The following is a 10,453-nucleotide window of genomic DNA, read 5'->3' on the forward strand; positions in this document are numbered from 1 at the left end:
TATTTTTTCAAAAGCATTAGCGACTGTTGTGGCATTCTTAGCGGTCAGACTTTCAGCCCAGGCCCTCTTACTGAATATATCGATGATGGTTAATATGTATTTAATAGCCTCGTTGTATTTTGACAGATCTATGAGCAAAACCAAATCGCATTGCCACTGTTGATTTATACCCGATACACAAATCATGTTCCTTTTATAGTTTTTTCTTGCCGGTTTGTGCAACGTGTATGCATCTTGTTCTTGTAACCACTTTCTTACGTCGGATCTTCTAAATTTATTTTTAACTGAACCATAATATTTAACAATACCGCTAAAACTACTCGGTTTTAATACTGTGTAATATGCATCTTTCATCCGCTTGATTTGACGTGTGGCGTTGCGTGACATTCTGCGACTGGTGTTGCGTGACATTCTTTTCAAAGCAATTATCTTTTAATACAGTTTGATATCGAGCTCTATAAATTTTATATCAAAATCATATAAAACCGATATCAAACTCTAAGTACATTAATGAAAACCCGATGCTTTTGTTACTTTGCTTGTCATTAACAGGCTTGGTGTCGGCCTGTCTGTAAATATAATCAGACTATTATTGTGCCAGGCTGCGCACTGCCAACATTGATTATTGTATTTTTTATATGATGTGTGCTACCCCGTACATCTAAGACTTTTGTAATTTGCGCTGTCATCATTAATCACGCATGGACCCGGTAATTAAAATCAATACTCTTTTTAAATCGTTCCATGTGTGAGCTGGTCTGAAATATTAGCTGATGGAATGTGAGAATCCTTTTGTGTTACTTTAAAATATATTTTTTATTGTGTCATACTGTGCTGATGTTAAAATTAACAGCTATGTATTCAACATAATAACTCGCTGATTATCTGGCAGAATTTCTATGACGCACTACAACTTCAAAGCAATTATCTTTTAATACAGTTTGATATCGAGCTCTACAAATTTTATATAAAATGTATATGAAATCGATATCAAGCACTATAATTTGATATCAAAGGGGGCGTGGCACCTGACAAAACCAATTAAGTTTGATAGAAAGGTGCTCTCTATCTACTGCTCATAAATGTCATGGGTTGACAGGCGGGTTTCTAGTTGAGTTGCAACCAGTTTCTCAATAACCTTTCCTAGAAAAGGAAGGTTTGATACTGGCCTGTAGGTGGTCATGCAGTTAGGGTCTAAATTAGATTTTTTTAAGTCGTGGTCTGACTATTGCTTCCTTTAGCGGTTCAGGAAAAATGACTGTCTGCAAAAAGCATTGAACTATTTTTGAAAATACAGGGCTAATTATTTCCATACACCATAACAGAAGCTTGGTTGAGGCAGGGTCCAGATCAAAGCTGGAGGGACACAAAATTTGGGTAAATCCAGCAATGTTTTGTACTTCCACTTGGTCAAAATGTTCCATGAAGAAAGATGGCTTACATTGGCGGGCTTGGTAGATTGGTACTCCTTTGGTGGCACTGTTGTGATTCCAGCCTGGATGGTGGATACTTTAGGGGTCATTCCGAGTTGATTGCTCGCTAGCTATTTTTTGCAGCACTGCGATCAGATAGTCACCACCTATGTGGGAGTGTATTTTTCGCTTCGCAAGTGTGCGAACGCTTGTGCAGCCGAGCAGTACAAAAACAGTTTGTGCAGTTTCAGAGTAGTTCTGAACTTACTGAGCCGCTGCGATCACTTCAGCCTGTCCGGTCCCGGAATTGACATCAGACACACGCCCTGCAAATGCTTGGACATGCCTGCGTTTTTCCAAACACTCCCAGAAAATGGTCAGTTGACACCCACAAACGCCTTCTTCCTGTCAATCTTCTTGTGATCGGCTGTGCAAATGGATTCTTCGTAAAATCCTTTGCTCAGCAATGGTCCGCTTTGTACCCGTACAATGTGCCTGCGCATTGCGGTGCATACACATGCGCAGATTTGCTGAGTTTTGACCTGATCGCAGCGCTGCAAAAAATAGCTAGCGTGCGATCAGGTCGGACTGACCCCCTTTATCTGCAAAGAATTTTGCAAACTCATTGCATCTTGACTGGGAGAGGGTTTCATCAGGTTGTAGGCAAGCTGGTTTGCAAAGTATCTCCAGTGAATGGAAAAGCTGAGCTGAGCTATTTTTTGCTACCATGATCTCATTTGAAAGGAACCCTGTTTTCTTGTGGGTGATTGTTGATTGATATTTTCCAATGTGTTTGATTAGATTTAACTTATCCTCTACCAGGGTTGTCTTCCGCCATTGTCTTTCAAGTCTTTTCTTAAGATCACAAATACTGTTGTCAAACCAAGGTGCTTGACGGTGTGGTTGCAGGGTTGTATACGCACAGGGGTGATAGTATCCATTGCATCTGTCACATTCCTGTTATAATAACAGACTAGGGAACAAGGATCTTCATAGGCTCCCATTACTGCAGAGAGGTCCAAGTTAGCTGCAAGAGCCTTAGTAGTCATACCCCTCCTTGGATGATACCTGGTCAGTTTCATGGGCAAAGATCTATTTCGAGGGGTTGCAACTGAGAACCATATTGAGTGGTGGTCTGACCATGTGACTGGGTTTATTTTTAGGTCAGAGACTTCTAATACAATCTGGAAGACAAGATCGAGACTGTGACCATTTTAATGTGTAGCAGTGAAGCATTGAGCTTCCCTGTAGTTATTACATCGCAGTTCAGATTGCAACATCCTAAACTCCCTGGAGAAGCAGAAAGCAGAGCTTTCCAACCATTCATGAATCACTCTTTCTTTACCATACTTCCCAACTCTCCCAATTTTTGTGGGACAGTCCCTTTTTTTTGGGACTGTCCCACTGTCCCATCTGCAGGCAGCAGTGTCCCATGGTGGGAGGGGCAGTTGGGAGGCTCCTGTTACTTGCTGCTTAGCATAGCAGAGCAGCAGTGAATAGATGCTCTGTGCATGCGCACAGTGTCTATGCATGGGAGACATATGGACTGGGGGCATGCCAGCAGCTCACAGAGAGCTGGGCATGCCCCTCAGTGATGAAAAAGGAGTTGTGGATTGCGATTGTGGCACTCCCATGAAGCCATGCCCCTTTTTCATAGGTCACACACCCTTTTTGACAGCACACGGCTTTGCCACGCAATGAAGTCCCTCTTTAAAGCTACCTGATGTTGGGAGGTATGCCATACTAAAGTATGGTAATGCGATTAGGCACGGAGCGATGGTGCCACTGGAGAAGTCAGGAACTTCTCCATGGTAATCCATTTTGTGACTAGCCCAAAGCAGAGGAATGCACTGTTTTCTGCAAAACAGGGCTTTTATAAATATACCCTTTGGTGTCTTCTGTAGCAGTTTGTCACAGAGTTACTGTATGTGGGGTTATTGTATTAATTCCTCAGACAGAATGTTGCCAATCTTATAGCTATAATAATCTGCACAAAGAGTACAACTATGGGGTTATCCCGATGTAGAGGCATATTTATCACAATCCCCATATTTAATGCATACTGTATTTGATAAATATATTTTGCTTAATTAATTTTTTTGCAACATGAATATTATTATTTTCATGCACATTTACTATTTGTCTCTTGCCAGGAGATGGACTCCTATCTTTCACCGTGCAAGTGTGCGATCGCGCGTGTAGCAGAGCTGCACAAACTGATTTTGTGCAGTCTCTGTGCAGCCCAGGACTTACTCTTCCACTGCGATCACATCAGGCTGATCAGGACCAGATTTGACATCAGACACCCTCCCTTAAAACGCTTGATCTCACCTGCATTTTTCTGGACACTCCCTGTAAATGGTCAGATGCCACCCACTAACAGCCTCTTCCTGTAAATCTCCTTGTGATCGCCTGTGCGAATGGATTCTTTGCACCATCCCGTCGCAGGGCACCGATGCCCATTGCAGCCGCGCGATGCGCCGGCGCAGTGTGGTGCATACGCATGTGCAGTTCGGACCTGATCGCCGGCTGTGAGAAAATGCACAGCAGCGATCGGATCTGAATGACCCCCTGAGTGCTGTGGCACCCTGGGCTGCCTCGGGACACTTGCAGGGGTGCCCTAGGTTGGTGGTCTAGGACCAATTACAATTATTTACGGTCAGTGCAATAGACAAATCCAGTGCATGTGGCTTCCAATCATATGTGGATAAACAGAAGCATATCTTGGCACCACATAACTAAACCTAAGGATGACATCTAAACACAATTTACTTAATGTAATATTTTTTTCTGAATTTCTCAATAACAAACTTTTGGTCTAGGGGTGCTGTGAAAAAATTCTGATACCCTAGAGTGCAGTGATTCAAAATTGTTTGGCAACCACTGGGCTAACACTATCTTTAGCTGGTGTTTCTTGCAGGGGGCAAGACTGTTAATGCTTCACATTCCAGAGCATGTGATGCTTGCAGTTGCTGTTGGAGGAATCAGAGATCTTTACTGCAATCCCTCCTTCATATATGGGAATGATACTAAATGTTTGCGGTCAGTGGCAGAGCTGCAGCTCACACCACATTGTGCTCGGGGAATGGGATAGCACATATGAACATACATGCAGGGATGTATGTAACATTCAAAAAAATGTTGTGAGTGGGTGCTAGTGTGCTAACTGTGAGATCTTCAACAAGCAAGTAATCTAAGGGTGTGTACACACGGTGAGATCCCTGCTATGTTCAATTTTGACTATGCGATTTCCCTTAAACTCCCCCAGAGCCCAGATAGCACAGATTGTACAGATTTTGACTATCTGTGCTTGAGATTTTGTCTATGTACGATTTTGACTAAGTGCCAATTTTGACTGTACTTTGTACTAGATTGTACACTAGATAGTCAAGATTGACTTGCCTGCACAGTCTATCTAGCCTTACGATACCAACCCCACGGGAGCGCGCATCTGGATCGAATCTGGATCGCAAGCTGCTTAGCACCATGAGATATGCACTAACTTTTCATAAGATTTTGACTATATAGTCAAAATCTCACAGATTTATCTCACCGTGTGTACACACCCTAATAAGTACAAAAGAGGCTGTAAGACATGCAGGGCAGCACTGCAGATTCCCAGAGATCTGCAGCCAGCACATATGTTACATACATCCCTGCATGTATGTTCATATGTGCTATCCTGCTCCCCCTGCATGATGTCGTGTGAGCTGCAGCTGCCACTGTTTGCAGTTACCCCAGAGTTTGGGGGGAATAAGCTGTAAGTATTTAATGATAAATGGGCTGCTAAGTGATTTTTAAATAAGTAACATAGTTTATTGTTATGTACTATGGGCCTGATTCATAATTGTAAGTAAAGCAAAAAAAGCTTTCAATGGGGCAAAACCATGTAGCACTGCAGGTGGGGCAGATGTTATATGTGCAGAGAGATTAGATTTGGATGGGATGTGTTCAAACTGAGTTTTAAACTGCAGTATAAAAATAAAGCTGTCTAACATTTGTGGGCTACATGCAAAAGCAGCCAGTATTTACCCTGCACAGAAAAAAATATAAGGGATCCGCCGCGCCCATTACACAGTACATAATCAAATGAGCAAACAAGAAAACGGCACTTACAGTACAAGCCAATATAGGACAGGTATAGAAAACCCGCAGTTAGGTGCCATCAAAGGGAGTATGGAGTATAAGATAGTGTAAGTAAGAAAAGGAAAGGCACATGAGGAAAGAAGTCCCTGCTCTTGCGAGCTTACAATCTAAAAGGTGAGGGGCTAACAGACCGGGGTGACACAGAAGGCGTAGACAGTGAGCATAGACAAGAGGGTTAGGAGGAGAGTTGGCTGGGTTTGGTGAAGAAGTGGGTCTTGAGAGCACAGTTTGAAGTTTTGTAGAGAGGTGGAGAGTCGGATGGGGAGAGGTAGAGCATTCCAGAGATAGGGAGCAGAACATGCAAAATCTTGTAGGTAGGAGTGGGAGGAGGTAATCAGTTGGCAGGAGAGATGGCGTGCATTAGCAGAGCGAAGAGGACGGGTGGGAATGTAAAGAGAGATAAGGTCAGAGATGTAAGAGGGAGAAAAGTGGGTGAGGGCTTTGTAGGTGAGTGTGAGAAGCTTAAATTGGATTCTGAATGGGAAGGGTAGCCAGTAAAGGTCCTGCAAGTTAGGGGATGTGGATGTAGTACATTTGGTGAGGAAGATGAGACAGGCAACAGCATTGATAATAGATTGGAGTGGAGAGAGGCATTTTTGATGGAGGCCAGATAGGAGGAGATTGCAGTAGTTCAATCTGGAGATGACCAGTGAGTGGATGAGGGTCTTAGTAGTGTCGTGGGTGAGAAAGGGTCTGATCCTGGAGATGTTTTTGAGATGGAAATGGCAGATTTGTGAGAGGTACTGAATGTGTGGTTTGAAGGAAAGGAAGCAGTCAAGGACTACTCGAAGACATCACACTTGGGGGCTAGAGAAGATAGTTGTGCCATCAATGGATAATGAAATTGTGGGAGGTGAGGTTATGTGGGAGGGAGGGAAGATGATCGGCTCAGTCTTAGACATGTTAAGTTTAAGAAAGCACTGGGACATCCAGGAGGAGATAGCAGAGAGACATTTGGAGATACGAGTAAGGAAAGCAGGGGAGAGGTCAGGGGAGGAAAGGTAGATTTGAGTATCATCAGAGTAGAGATTATATTTTAAGTCAAAAGAGCTAATGAGCTCACCTGAGGATGTGTAGAGAGAGAAAAGGAGAGGCCCAAGCACAGAACCTTTGGGGACACCTACTGGTAGAGGAATTGAGCGGGAGGTGGAGTTATGAGAGGAGACAGAGAGGGAACGGTCAGAAAGGTAGGAGGACAGCCAGGAGAGAGCAGTATCGCGCAAACCAAGGGAGTAAAGGATTTGCAAGAGGACAGGGTGGTCTACAGTGTCAAAAACAGCAGAGAGGTCAAGGAGAATAAGCAGAGAGTAGTAGCCCCTGGATTTAGCAGCAAAGAGGTAATTGCAGACTTTCGTGAGGGCAGTTTGAGTTGAGTGCTGAGGATGGAAACCAGACAAGAAAGGGTCAAGCAGTGAGTGGGAAGAAAGAAAGACAGTGAGGCGGTTGTAGACAATACGCTCAAGGAGTTTGGAGGCAAAAGGGAGAAGAGAGATGGGTCGGTAGTTGGAGTGATTAGGGAGATAAGTGCATGCTTGAGGGCAGAAGGGACAGTGCCTGATGAGAGTGAGAGATTGAGTAGATGGGCAAGATGGGAACAAGCAGAAGAAGAGAGGAAGCGGAGAAGGAGGGAGGGAAGTGGGTCAAGTGGGGAGGTGGACGGGGGTGAGGACCAGATGAGAACCATGGCCTCCTCTCCAGATACAGGGAAGAAAGATGTCAGCGTTGGTAGGACGGAAGAAGAGGTGGGGTTGGGAAATGGAGGAGGGGGTTTGCTCAGGTTCTGGTGGGATGTTATGTCCTGACGAATGGAGTCAATTTTGGATGTGAAGTAGGTGGCAAAGTCAAGAGCAGAAAGTGAAGAGGGGAGTTGAGGTGGGGGTGGGAAGAGGAGCGAGTTGACAGTGGCAAAGAGGCTCCGGGGGTTTGAGGATTGGGAGGAGATGAGGTTTTTGAAGTAAGATTGTTTAGAGAGGGTAAGGGCAGCAAAGTAGGATGAGAGCATAAATTTGTAGTTGAGGAAGTTGGCCTTAGAGCATGATTTCCTCCACTGTCGCTCAGCAGAACATGAGCATTTTTGCAGCTATCTGTGCATTTGGTGTGCCAGGGTTGAGGTGTCGATCTGCGAGGGTGAATAGTGGTTGGTGGGGTGCTTGTTCAGGACAGGAAAGAGAGAGAATAGGAGAGAGCAGTGAGTCAAACAGGGAAAATAGGGAAGTGGTGTCAATGTTACGCTTTGTGATGGTAGTCTTAGGTGGTAAAGCTGTAGAAGCAGATAGAGATAGGTTAAAAGTGAGCAGGTGATGGTCAGAGAGGGGGAACAGGGAGTTTGAGAAATCAGAAAGATCACAGATTCACAGAGTGAAGACCAGATCCAGTGAGCTTCTACTAACAAGGAGGGGGAGGAGGTCCCCTGGGATAGACACAGAGAAGAGTTGAGGTTAGGGGGTTAAGGCAGGAGATTTTGTGGGGCTATCAATAGGGATGTTGAAATCACCTAGGATAATGGAGGGAATGTCAGAAGGGAGGAAGAGAGGAAGCCAGGAAGCAAAGTAGTCAAGGAATTTGGAGGGCATGCCAGGGGGGCGGTAAATGACAGCTACTTGAAGATGAACAGGTTGGAAGAGGCGTATGGCATGGACCTCAAATGTAGAGAATGTAAGGGATGGTTCTGGTGGTATGAGTTGGTATGAGTAGCTAGAGAGTAGTAGAAGCCAAACAACACCACCACAGTGGTGACCCCTAGGTTGGGTGGTGAGAATGTGAGACCCCCAGCAGAGAGAGCAGTGGGAGAAACTGTGTCAGAGGGGGTAATCCAAGTTTCAGTAATGGCTAGGAGATGCAAAGAATTTGAGATGAAAAGGTCATGGGTGGGGACCAGTTTATTATAGACAGATCTTGCATTCCAGAGGGCACAGGAGAGAGGGAGAGAGTCTAAGGGAGTGATGTGAATGAGATTATCAGGGTTGCTGTAGCAATCAGGTGAGATGGATTTAGAAGACAGGGTTACAGAGGGGATTTAGAAGAAGGGACACTGCAGTAGTTGAGCATGGAGGGAGTTAAGTGTAGTATAGAGGGATATGAGATGAGGTAGAGAGAGGAGGGAGAATAGCAGAGTGGTGGACAATTGAGCCCAAGGTAGGGTAGAGGTCAATGACAGTGAGGTGTCAGGGGAGGAGTGGAAGTGAGGCAGTGGAGTGGATGGGAGACAAAGGAGGGGAGAGAGGAGGAAATGTGGGAGACTAGTGGAGAATGATAGAGGTGGGAGCAGGGGACAGAGAAAAGGATAGGGAGACAAGGAGTGTTGGGGGGTGATAGTGACAGGCTAGACATGCTATAGTGTGGATTAGGTAAATAGTATGATAAATTTGGAAATAGGAGTGGTGGTTGGCAATTATACTGGCAATTACCAAATTAGAACTAATAAACAAAATGAAAATAACATAATTGGGTACTTGGGGAAGCAGGTAAAGTTGTGTCTTGAAAAAGACTGACCACCATATCCACTCCTGTATAACATAATTGCTGTTTGATTACTACAGTGAATAAACTTTCACAATAATAATCACAGCTGAAATCTTTCTAGTTTCTTCAGCAAACACCTGGCCCCGCCCCCTGTGATGTCACCTCCCCATTACATGCCAGAAGTTACTAGTACCTCCTCTCCCGCCTCCTCATGTATTATGCAGTGTGTACACACAGGCCCCTCCCCTCACACCATATACAGAGCACACATGGAAGCATCAGGAAGAGACCAGTACTTGGGGGAGTGAGTATAAAGGAGCCGGAGCTGGGACTGGCTGCAGCACTGAGCAGCAAGAAAGCCGACACTGAGACACAGGCAGATTGTCTCCAGCTTATCTGTGACCAGAAGCTCCAAGAAAATCAGCAGATGTTTCCTCTCAGCCTCCTCCAGTCCTCGCACAGCCCTCTGTGTCCCTGCAGAGAGCCTGCACTCACCCTCTGGCCAGCTACACACCTCATCTATAGCCAGCTGGAAGATGACATGCTGAGCCTGAGGAAGGAGATGGAGAGGAGAGCGCAGCGTGTCAGCCAGGCTTGTCAGCTCCTGGCTCAGGACATGGACATGAGAAGAGCAGCTCAGAGCACACACTCTGCAGGAACTGAGATCACCTCTCCCAGGACAGGCAAATAGGGGAAGGGAAACTTTGAGCTCACCCTGGATGTCAGGCCCTTTTCTCCTGAGGAACTGACAGTGACAACAGAAGGAAGGAGACTGATTGTGACGGGAAAACGGGACAAGAAACAGAAGAGTGAGACTGGTGGCTACTTCCATGAGTACAGAGAGTGGAGGAGAGAAGCTGAACTCCCAGAGGATGTGAGACCTGAGGCCGTGCTGTGCTCCCTCTCCAAGGATGAGCAGCTCCACTTCCAGGCTCCTCGTCTGGCACTGCCAGCTGCAGAAGGGAAACCCATTCCCATCACTGTGACCCAGACCCCAGGAGAAGGACAAGGAGTTCCCCAAGTGACCCAGGGCAGTCAACGGACAGAAGACTCGGATACTGGGGCCATCTCCTCCTGATACCATTATGGGACTGTTACATACTGTACATCAGGGTCATTGTATATTTTTATAGTCCTGTCTGGAACAACTATCTTGCTAATGTGATGTTATATATGTTTCTTAATAAGCAGTTTAACTACAATTTAATCTCCTCATTTATATATACTGCAGTGTAACAGATATAAATTGTGTACTTCTCACTTTCCAAACAAATCTATTTACAGGTTGAACATTTAATAGGTAAAATGGCCCAAGTCACATTTTCTTAATTACCTTAATGGGTCTGGCACACTGACAGCAGAATCCAGGCAGCATTGTTGTGTATTCTGTTACATAATTTGTTATCAGAAGTGATTACAGTAAATGATTAGTG

At 45.1% G+C, this 10,453-nt stretch overlaps 1 pseudogene; it reads left to right on the forward strand.

Annotated features, from left to right (window-relative positions):
• The first annotated feature begins 9,447 nt into the window (after positions 1 to 9,447).
• On the forward strand, positions 9,448 to 10,098 carry LOC134965298 (heat shock protein 30C-like; annotated as a pseudogene).
• The last annotated feature ends 355 nt before the right edge of the window (positions 10,099 to 10,453 follow it).

Source organism: Pseudophryne corroboree, chromosome 10, assembly GCF_028390025.1.
Source record: "Pseudophryne corroboree isolate aPseCor3 chromosome 10, aPseCor3.hap2, whole genome shotgun sequence".
NCBI classification, from domain to species: domain Eukaryota; kingdom Metazoa; phylum Chordata; class Amphibia; order Anura; family Myobatrachidae; genus Pseudophryne; species Pseudophryne corroboree.